We start from the raw sequence: 9675 nt of genomic DNA on the forward strand, positions 1-9675 counted from the left end.
TGAGCGCTGCTTCCGTCTTCCACCCCTTCCCAACCTCCGCTTGGGCCACCCGGGGCCCTTTGCCGGCGTCTCCTGCTCTCGCGGCCCTGGCGCTGGACGATGCTGTGGTTAAATTGATTAATCATGCGAAATCTGGCGTGGGAGGAGGAGAGGGGATCGACCCCCTCGCTGCCTGTCCCGGGGGGCTCGTGCCTGTGCCCAGTGACTGTGTGTAGGGTGGCAGCGCCCTGTGTCCCAGCCGGCATCGCCGGCTGGGAGCTGAGCCCCCATGCACGGTCCTCTGGGTGCCCCGTGAGCCCAGCCCTGCTCCTGCCGCCTCCCCCGAGGCTCGGTCCTCCACCATCTCCCAGCCCTGCCCTTCCCCAGCATCGCCAAGACTAATTTCTAGGCCAGTGCCCGGTTCAGGCATGAATAAATCAGTGGCGTTGCATAACTGGGGATGCAGATTTTTTTTTTTTTTTTTTTCCGGATGGCTGCCTGTGCCCTGCTGCTGCTGCGCCAGCGCCAGACGCCCACCTCCCTGCACCCCGGGGGTCCCCTGGGACCGGGGCTGTCGGCAACGTGGCAGCAGCCCTGTGTCCCGGCACGGCGGGCAGTTAGCGAGGCTCGTGGTGGCCGTGCGGCCATTTGCAGGCTCTGCCAAAAATCCCCAATTAAGGAGCCCCTCTCCCCGCACCGGGATTAGGTGGGATGAGCCCGTTAGCTGCCGGCGAGGCGGGAAGGAGGTCAGGAGCGCAGGGTGCTTTTGGCAGCCGCCGTGCAGAGATCGCGGCTCAATCTGGTGTCTGCCCCGGAGGGGATTAGCTGCGGCCCCAGACAAATCAACCGGGAAGCCGGAGCAAGTTGGCAGGATCCGTGCGGGGTAATCTCCCCTGCTAATTGGGGCGAGCGAGGGGATGCTGCTTGGGCTGGTGCCACGCTGTGCCTCTCACCGGGCGTGGGGCTCTGCCCGGGCTGGGACCGTCCCCGAGCTCGGGACTGCACCCTGGGTGCTGCCTGGGGGGATCCTTGCTGGGGCTTTTGGCCTCGGTTCCTCTTCGGGATCGTTTCTTACACGGCCACGTCAGAAAACTGCGAGGAACCGGGGCGGGAGGAGTGGGGCTGGGGGCACAGAGCGGGCCCAGGGGCAGGGCAGCACTGGGGGTGGCGGTGGCTTTGGGGGACCCCAACACAGCTCAACCCTGCTCCCGGCTGCATCCGACGGAGCTGCCGGGGCTGAGCGTGGGGCTGAGCGCTGGGGCTGTCACCTGGGCACAGGGCGGCCATGTGCAGGGTCCCGGCTGAGCTGGGGGTCCCAGGGCTCCCCAAGGTCCCAGGGCAGCGCAGTCAGGCTGGGCACACGCACCGTCCCACCCTGACCTCATCCTCATCCCTATCCTTATCACAGCCCTATCCCAGCCCCGTCCCCAGCCCACCCTTGTCCTGGTCCTCTTCCCTATCCCATCCTCATCTCCATCCAGTCCCATCCCAGGCCTCATCCTCATCCCCACCCCATCCCACCCCCATCCTCATCTTCATCCCCATCTCATCCCAGTCCTCATCCCCATCCCATCCCACCCCCATCCTCATCCCCATCCCATCCCAGTCCTCATCCCCATCCCATCCCATCCCACCCCCATCCTCATCCCCATCCCTATCCCATCCCAGTCCTCATCCTTATCTCCATTCCCATCCCACCCCCATCCTCATCCCCATCCCATCCCATCCTCATCTTCATCCCTATCCCATCCCAGTCCCCATCCCCATCTCCATCCCATTCCAGTCCTCATCCCCATCCCATCCCAGTCCTCATCCCCATCCCATCCTCATCTTCATCCCCATCTCATCCCAGTCCTCATCCCCATCCCTACCCCATCCCAGTCCTCATCCTCATCCCCATCCCACCCCACCCCATCCCACCCTGCCCCAGACACGGGCTGTGCCAGGCTCCCGGATGCCGGGAGGGAAGGGGTGCTGGGCACGGGGGTTTCCCCCGCGGGGAGCTGCCCCGCCACCCCCCGACGTGGCAGCCGGCTGATTTCACCCCCCCCTTGCCGGAGTCGCCGCTGCCGCTGCCCCTGCCCAGTGGCGGGAAGACCTCGAGCTCGGCCTCCTCCCGCCCCGCCGTCGGGACCGGCTGCGCGTGCCCGAGGTGCTGAGGGCAGCCGGGTGGGGTGGGCGCCGGTGAGGGGTCTGCGCCACCGCCCACCCCTGCCTGCACCCGGGCTCGCTGTGATGCAGCCGGTGCCGGCTCAGCCGCGTGAAGAGCGGGGCTCGGCCGTGCAAACCGCCCCGGCGCCGCGTGGCCGCCTGCTCCCCACGGGACCGCAGCTGCTCCGGTGAGGCGCGGATGCCACCGCAGCACCCAAATCCGCCCCCTGCCCAGGGTGCCGGGCGTGGTGCCGGGGCAGTGCCGGGTTCGCTTGGCTGCTTTGAGGCCCGGGAAGGCGCACAGCCGCGGGGACCGGGGATGCAGGGGGTGGCCGGCGAGGGCAGCAGCAGGCAGGGGCTGTGCCCTGGCTGGACCGCACCGAAAGCAAAACGACGGGGGGTCAGCCATCCCCCGCTGCCCCTCGCAGAGGGACCTTGGGGCCGCGCAGGTCGGAGCTGCTCCGGAGCGGCGAAACGCGGAGGCTCGGGAGAAGCAAGCTGGCTCCGGTTGACGGGAGCGTGTTTATTCTCCCAGCAGTCTGTAATTTTTCCAGCCCTGTATCTATTTGCGGCGACGTGACATGTGCAGCGTGGTGTTCTTTGCAAGCTTGAAGTCTTGTAAAAAATTAATCGCGGACGCAAAATTCGGCTTTAAATATTAAAACCGGCGCGAGCTCCGTGCTAAGAGCCGAGCCCTGCGCGGGGTGGGCTGATGTCCCGCAGCGGCGGCTCCCGGACGGGGGCTCATGCAGGTGGGACCGTCCCACCACAGTCCCAAAGGAAAATCCCGCCTGGGTCCCGGCTGCTCTCTGGAGCCGGGTGGGCTCCGTGCACCGGCTGCACCCGCCGCTTTGCCGGGGTTTTGGTCAGGAGCGGCCATGGGCGAAGCTGCCGGCTGTTCCCTGCTATGGGGTCGGGATGGTTCGGTTTTTAGAGGATCCCACGTTTGGAGGGCGCGGTCCCACGTGCCGGGGCTGCGGCGTCGAGCACACGAGGCCGAGCTGTGCGGCCCCGCAGCGGGGCAGCCCCCCAGCCCGACGGGGACCCCCTGCCCCATCCCGGGCCGGGTCTAGGGGCTGCGGGGCTGTGGGTGCGGAGATTTGGGGTGCTGGGGGTGCCAGCCGGGGTGCGAGGGCGGAGCGTGGGGTGCGTGGGACTGCGCTGTGGGGGGGGTGTGGGGCTGGCCGGGGGGCGAGGGGTGGCTGGCAGGCAGAGCCACCCACCCTGTCCCTGCTCCCCACCCCAGGCCTGTCCCCGGGGCGGGTCAGCACCGGAACAGCTCCATGGGGCCGGGGGGGTGGCTGCCCCTCGGGGGGTCCCGGCCCCACTCCGGGGGTCCCAGCGGGCTCTGTCTGTCCCGGCCCTGCTCCTGGGAGGTCCCAGCCCTGCTCTAGGGGGTCCCATCCCCGCTCCCCGGTGTCCCAGCCCCACTCCGGTGGTCCCAGTTCCGCTCCCGGGGGGTCCTGGCTCCGCTCCTGAGGATCCCAGCCCCATTCCTGGGGGTCCCGGTGGCCTCCGTCTGTCCCGGCCCCCACTCCTGGGGGGTCCCGGCGGCCTCCGTCTGTCCCGGCCCCACTCCTGGGGGGTCCCGGCCCCGTTCCCAGGTGTTCTTGTCCCCGCTCCCTGGGGGTCCCATCCCCACTCCTGGGTGGTCCCGTCCCCACTCCTGGGGGGTCTCGGCCCTGCTCCGGGGGGGTCCTGTTCCTGCTCCTGGGGGGGTCCCATCCCTGCTCTGGGGTTCCTGTCCCTGCTGCGGGGGTCCTGGTCCTGCTCCCGGGGGTCCTGGCAGGCTCCGTCTGTCCTGTCCCCGCTCCTGGGGGGTTCCGGCCCCGTTCCCAGGGGGTCCCGGCCATGCTCCTGGGTGTCCCAGCCCCACTCCAGGGGAGTCCCGTCCCCTCTCCGGGGGGTCTCATCCCCTCTCCTGGGGGTCTCATCCCCACTCCCGGGGGGTCCCGGCCCCGCTCCTGGGGTTCCAGTCCCCGCTCCGTCTGTCCCGGCCCCCCTCCCGGGGTTCCCGTCCCTGCTCCGGGGGTCCTGGCAGGCTCCGTCTGTCCCGGCTCTACTCCAGGGGGGTCCCGTCCTTGCTCCGGGGGTCCCGGCCCCATTCCCGGGGGGTCCCATCCCCGCCCCCGGCGTTCCCGTCCCTGCTCCAGGGGTCCCAGCGGGTTCTGTCTGTCCTGGCTCTGCTCCCGGGGGGTCGCATCTCTGCTCCGGGGGGTCCTGTCCTTGCTCCGGGGGTCCCGTCCCCATTCCCGGGGGGTCCCGTCCCTGCTCCCGGGGGGTCCCGTCCCTGCCCCCGGGGTTCCCGTCCCCACTCTGGGGGTCCTAGCGGGTTCTGTCTGTCCCGGCTCTGCTCCCGGGGGGTCGCATCTCCGCTCCGGGGGGTCCTGTCCTTGCTCCGGGGGTCCCGTCCCCGTTCCCGGGGGGTCCCGTCCCCGCTCCCGGGGGGTCCCGTCCCCGCTCCGGGGGTCCCGGCCCCGTTCCCGGGGGGTCCCATCCCCGCCCCCGGGGTTCCCGTCCCCGCTCCGGGGGTCCTAGCGTATTCCGTCTGTCCCGGCTCTGCTCCCGGGGGGTCGCGTCTCTGCTCCGGGGGGTCCTGTCCTTGCTCCGGGGGTCCCGTCCCCATTCCCGGGGGGTCCCGTCCCTGCTCCCGGGGGGTCCCATCCCCGCCCCCGGCGTTCCCGTCCCCGCTCCGGGGGTCCCAGCGGGTTCCGTCTGTCCCGGCTCTGCTCCCGGGGGGTCGCATCTCCGCTCCGGGGGGTCCTGTCCTTGCTCCGGGGGTCCCGTCCCCATTCCCGGGGGGTCCCGTCCCTGCTCCCGGGGGGTCCCATCCCTGCCCCCGGGGTTCCCGTCCCCGCTCCGGGGGTCCCGGCGGGCTCCGTCTGCCCCGCGGGGGGGCGGCGGCGGCGCATCCCGGGGGAGCCGCGGGTCCCGGTAGGGGCCCGGGGGCTGCGGCTCCGCCACCCACGGCCCCCACCCGCCGGAGCCCCCCGCTCCTCGGCGGCAGCGGCGGCGGCGCGGCCCCTCCCCGGGCCACGGGGCGCGGGGCCGCGGCGGCCGCCATGGAGGAGGAGCCGCCGCCGCCGCCGCCGCCGCCGCCGCCGCCGCCGTGCCCAGCGCCGGGCCAGCGGCAGCCGGCGGCCGTGAGGCTCCCGCCGCCGCCGCGCCATGGGCCGCCTCGCCGCCGCCGCTGCCATGTCGGCCGCTTTCCTCAGCCCCAGCCTTGCGTTCAGCTCCCACTTCGACCCCGGTGAGTGCCGCAGCCCCGGGGCCGCCCGGTACCCGCATCCCCGGGGAGCTCCGGGCACCCCCCCCCGCTCCCACCGAGCCCCCCCCGGTGCCCTCGGGGGTCCCCGCCGCGCTCTGCCACCGCCGTCCCCGCAACGGCTCAGCCCCGCAACCGGCTGCCCGCGCTGCCGTGCCGGTGCACCGAGCCGTACCGGTGCACCGAGCCGTACCGGTGCACCGTGCCGTACCGGTTGCACCGTGCCGCACCGCGAACGGAGCCTGCCCTCGCCTTTCATCGCCGTGAAATGTCACTTTATGGGCTCCCGGCTCTTGCCAGCCGGACTCGACCCGTCGCGGTTTTGGCCACCGTGAGACGTCTCGGTGCGGCGGTGGGACCGCTGCCGCAGCCTGGGCGGCATTTTGTTCACCGGGGCTGGAGTGCGCGGAGGAATCCCGGGGGCTGCACTGCCTCTGAAGGCATCTCTCGCATCCAGATAGGATAACAACAGCGGGAATAACGGTGATGGTGAGAGGGAGGAAGATGGTGCCAGGGGCTGACCACCCCTGCTGCCTGGGACACCCGCCTGCCTGCTGGCCGGGGGGCTAGTGGTGGCCCCTTGGGCTGGGAGAGCCGGTGGGGCTCGGCGAGGCGCTGGGGGACAGGGAGCGGGCGTTTTGGGGCGCAGGCTGTTATGTAAGGTGCGGTGTTACGGCCTCGGCCGCGTCGCAGCTGCAGGAAGATGCTGCAGACGCGGGAGCGGAGCAGGGGCTGGCTTTTGTGTGCGTGTTTTGGGGCTGCTGCAGCAGCAGCCTCCCCCCTCTCCTCTGCCTTTCGCTCCTCGGCTGCCAAACGCCGGCAGCTGCCTCTCCGCCTGGCGTCCCTCCCGCTGCGGGGATCGCGCCCGCGCAGGGCGGCGGGAAGCCCTCGTGCGCGGGACCCGCTGCCCGCCGAGCAGCCGCCGAGGTGGGAAGCCCCGGCGAGGCGCGGGGATGTCCGCCGTGGCTGGCAGCGTGCTCGGCACCGGCCCTTTGTTTACCAAACCGGGGAAAATGCGTGTTGGGATCCGGCAGCCGAGCAGCGGTACCGTGGCTCCCGCGCCTCTCCCGTCGTCTCCTCCATCACTGCGGAGGCAAAGCGTTGCCCGTGCCGGACGCGGTGGTGGCGGAGGCTCTGGCAGTCGGTGCCGGGCTCCTGCATCCCTCCCAGCCGGGTTCCTGGTCCCTCCTTCCTTCGCGGCACGCCACTCCTGCTCCCCTGGCCCTGGGGCTGGCGGCTGCGGACCATCTGAATCCGTGGAGGGATTTACAAATGAACCACGCCAGGACTCACCAAACCGCGTCCCCGTTGCCGGAGACTTTGTTCCCAGCCCGCTCGGCATTGATTTCTGCTCAGGAGGCAACCTCTTTATTTGCATCTCAAATGCGGTAGTGCTGGGATGGGAGCCGTGTTTACCGCCCTCAGCCTCCGGTGTGATTTTTTTCCCTGGGTTTTCGTGAGGCGCCCCATTTGCCGTGCTAATCCCGTCAACCTGGGGATTTGCAGGGCACGTTTGATTTTAAAAATCCTTCTGCAAGAAGGTTTCCGTTGCTGCCCGTCACCGTGCTGCCGCATGCCGGGGCCCAGGGCTCGGCCGCTGCCGTACGGGGGCCACCCATGGTTACTGGCGGGGAGAGGAATTAAGGGGGAAACAAACCGTATTCTCCATTTCACGGCTTTGTTGATTTTGTCTGTTTGGCAGCAACGTGGTGTCGCCGGCCATCCGTGCCAGCCCGGTTTCCCTGGGGTTTGCTTGTGCCGGCGTGGAAGGGGAGGAAGGGCTTTGGGGGGCTCCGCGGCTGGGGGACGGGACAGCCCTGGGGGCTCCGGCTCCGCGAGGGGAGCAGAGACGCTCCCGGCCCCGTGTCCCTGCATCCCCTGGGATGGTGGGAAGCCACAGCCACCATGGCCAGGCCACGGGCTGAGCCGGCAGCGGGGAATGGTGACAGCGGTGTCACCTGGGGTGGAGGTGCTGAAGGGAGACGTTAATCGCAGCAGCCCATGCTCCGGTCTGAGCTTGTGTTTTTGGTGAGGCTCCTTGGCTCGGCCATCAGATGCGCCCGCGCCGGGCTGTGCCAGGCATGCACCATCCGGGGGGATGCACTCGCTCCCGGCGCCGGGGGTTCCAGGGAGGGGTCCTGGTGGCCCCGTCGTTCCCGTCTTGCTTCGCCCATCCGCACGCCAGACCCAGAGGTGCTCCCGCCTGGTGCCTGCAGCGCCGGAGCTACCGGTGGAGCATCGCCCGCTGTGCCGGCGAGAGGCACTGCCGTGCCACCCCCCTGCCCCAACCTGGAGCCTGGATCCCTCTGGGGTTCCCAGAATGGGGTTTCAGCGCCGTGACCTGCGGCAGCCCGGCCGAGCAGATGCCGTTTGGAGGCACCGGGCCGAAGTGCTGCATCCCCTGCATCACCCGGCGGGGCAGCGCTTTGCTTTGGGGCCCACAGCACCCCGTCCTCTCGCAGTGAAGCCGATGGCAGCTGCGCAGGGACACAAGGATGTCTGCTGGGGGAAAGGGCTGCTCCCCTCCTCGCCCCCCTGCCTGCCCTGCCTGCCCTCCCCGCTCCCAGCCCACGCTTCCCCATCTCAGACCCGGGAGTGAGTTTCAAAATCATGAGAAACATCCCCTCTCCCCCACCTATTTCTTCTTCCCCTTTCTTTTTTTCCTCCCCTCGGCTGCCCCGGCCCTTCTCCCCATCCCACGGCAGCCGGTGAGGTGTCGCTGGCTGCTGGCGGCCGCGGCGTTGCCGCTCCCCGCTCTGGCTGTGGGACCCTGCACCCTGTGTTGCGGCGGGGGGACGTGCGCCGGGGTCAGCCAGGGCTCAGGGCGCTGGGGAAGGATGGGGGGGTCGAGGCCAAGGGAGGCTGGGGGGTCCCCCCAGCCCTGTGTTTTTGGTCCTGGCTGGCACGAGCTGCCATCCTCTGCCCCAGGCCACGCGGTGGCAACAGCTCGACGAGCGCTGGCGTTCCGTGTCCGGCATCGTCGCCCGCTCCTGGCATGGGGATGGGAAGGGATGTGGGGGACCGTGGTGGCGAGGGGGCCGTAGCACCCAGAAGGACCCTGGCAGCCCAAATGGGGGCCAGACATCCCCCCGTGCTCCCGCCCTGGCACCAACCGTGCCGCTGGCTGCCGGCGACGCCGGGGGAAGGTGTCGCAGGGGCTGGGCGCAAAGCGGGGATTTGGGGCAGGGGGGTGGGAGCTCCTCGGGCGGCAGATGAGGGTGGCAGCTACGGGCAGGCGTAACGCCCTGCACAGCCGGGGCAGCACCGTGGCCGGCGTCCCGTCTCGTTGCATGTTTCCCACGAGGGGACGGCGCGCGGGAGGTGCCAGCGGCGCGGGGCCCGTCCGTCTGTCCGGGCTGGCGGGCGGCAGGAGCTGGGCACGCAGGTAGGGGGGCGAATCCCAGTGCCTGCAGGGATGCCGGGGGTGGGCACGCATCGAGCCCCCTGCCCCGGCGGAGCCTGGCAGCTGGGCTGCCGTGGGAAATGGCGTTGGCGCAGCTCTGCAGTGCAGCAGGGCAGCTGGGTCCCGCTCGGCACGGGGGACGGATCCGGGCAGCCGGCAGCGCCGCTCTCCCGGGGGTGCCGCTTTGCTCCCCGCTTCTCCCCTCCTTCCCTCCCTCCGCGTGCTGCTCCCTCCCCGCTCCCCCGCCCCGCGCACACGGGCGGTTGCGTTCTGGATGGTGATACGGATCCCTGTCAAAGCCAATTAGGAGAAATTAATACGCCGGGGTTGAAAGGGCTCCGCGCTCCCGGGGAGGGGAGCGGGCTGTGACTCACGGGCTCCCTGCCCGGCGGTCCCGGCCTCCGCGGGACGCCATGTGCCAGAGCAGCCCACGGGCTCCGGTGCCCGCCCCGGCACCGCGTGTTCCCAGCCGGAGCAGGGCTCCGGTGCCCGCCTCGCCGCGCCACGCAGCCTGCCTTGGCCCGAGCCTTGCCGCCCCGGCGGCACCGGGGGACGTGGGGCAGAAACGGCGGGGGCTGCGGCGGGGGGCTGCGCCGTGCAGCCGCATGCACGGATCCTGCCCGCTGCCACGAGGGGTCTGCATTTCGCTGGGGGGTCTGCGTTAAGCCAGGGGGGTTTGCAACCGGCCGGGGGGTCTGCGTTTAGCCGGGGGCCTGCCCGGTCCTGGCTGCCGCGGCCAGGGCAGGCAGAGCGGGCGACTCGCGCTTTCCAGGTTTTGCCTCATTCATGTTACGCCGCCTCGCCATCCCGCTAATTCCATGGGCTGGAAAATCCCTGCCGGGTCAGGCAGCTCCTGCGCTGGGGTCAAAGGGGCTGT

This window comes from Pelecanus crispus, chromosome 12 (assembly GCF_030463565.1).
Source record: "Pelecanus crispus isolate bPelCri1 chromosome 12, bPelCri1.pri, whole genome shotgun sequence".
Classification (NCBI taxonomy): domain Eukaryota; kingdom Metazoa; phylum Chordata; class Aves; order Pelecaniformes; family Pelecanidae; genus Pelecanus; species Pelecanus crispus.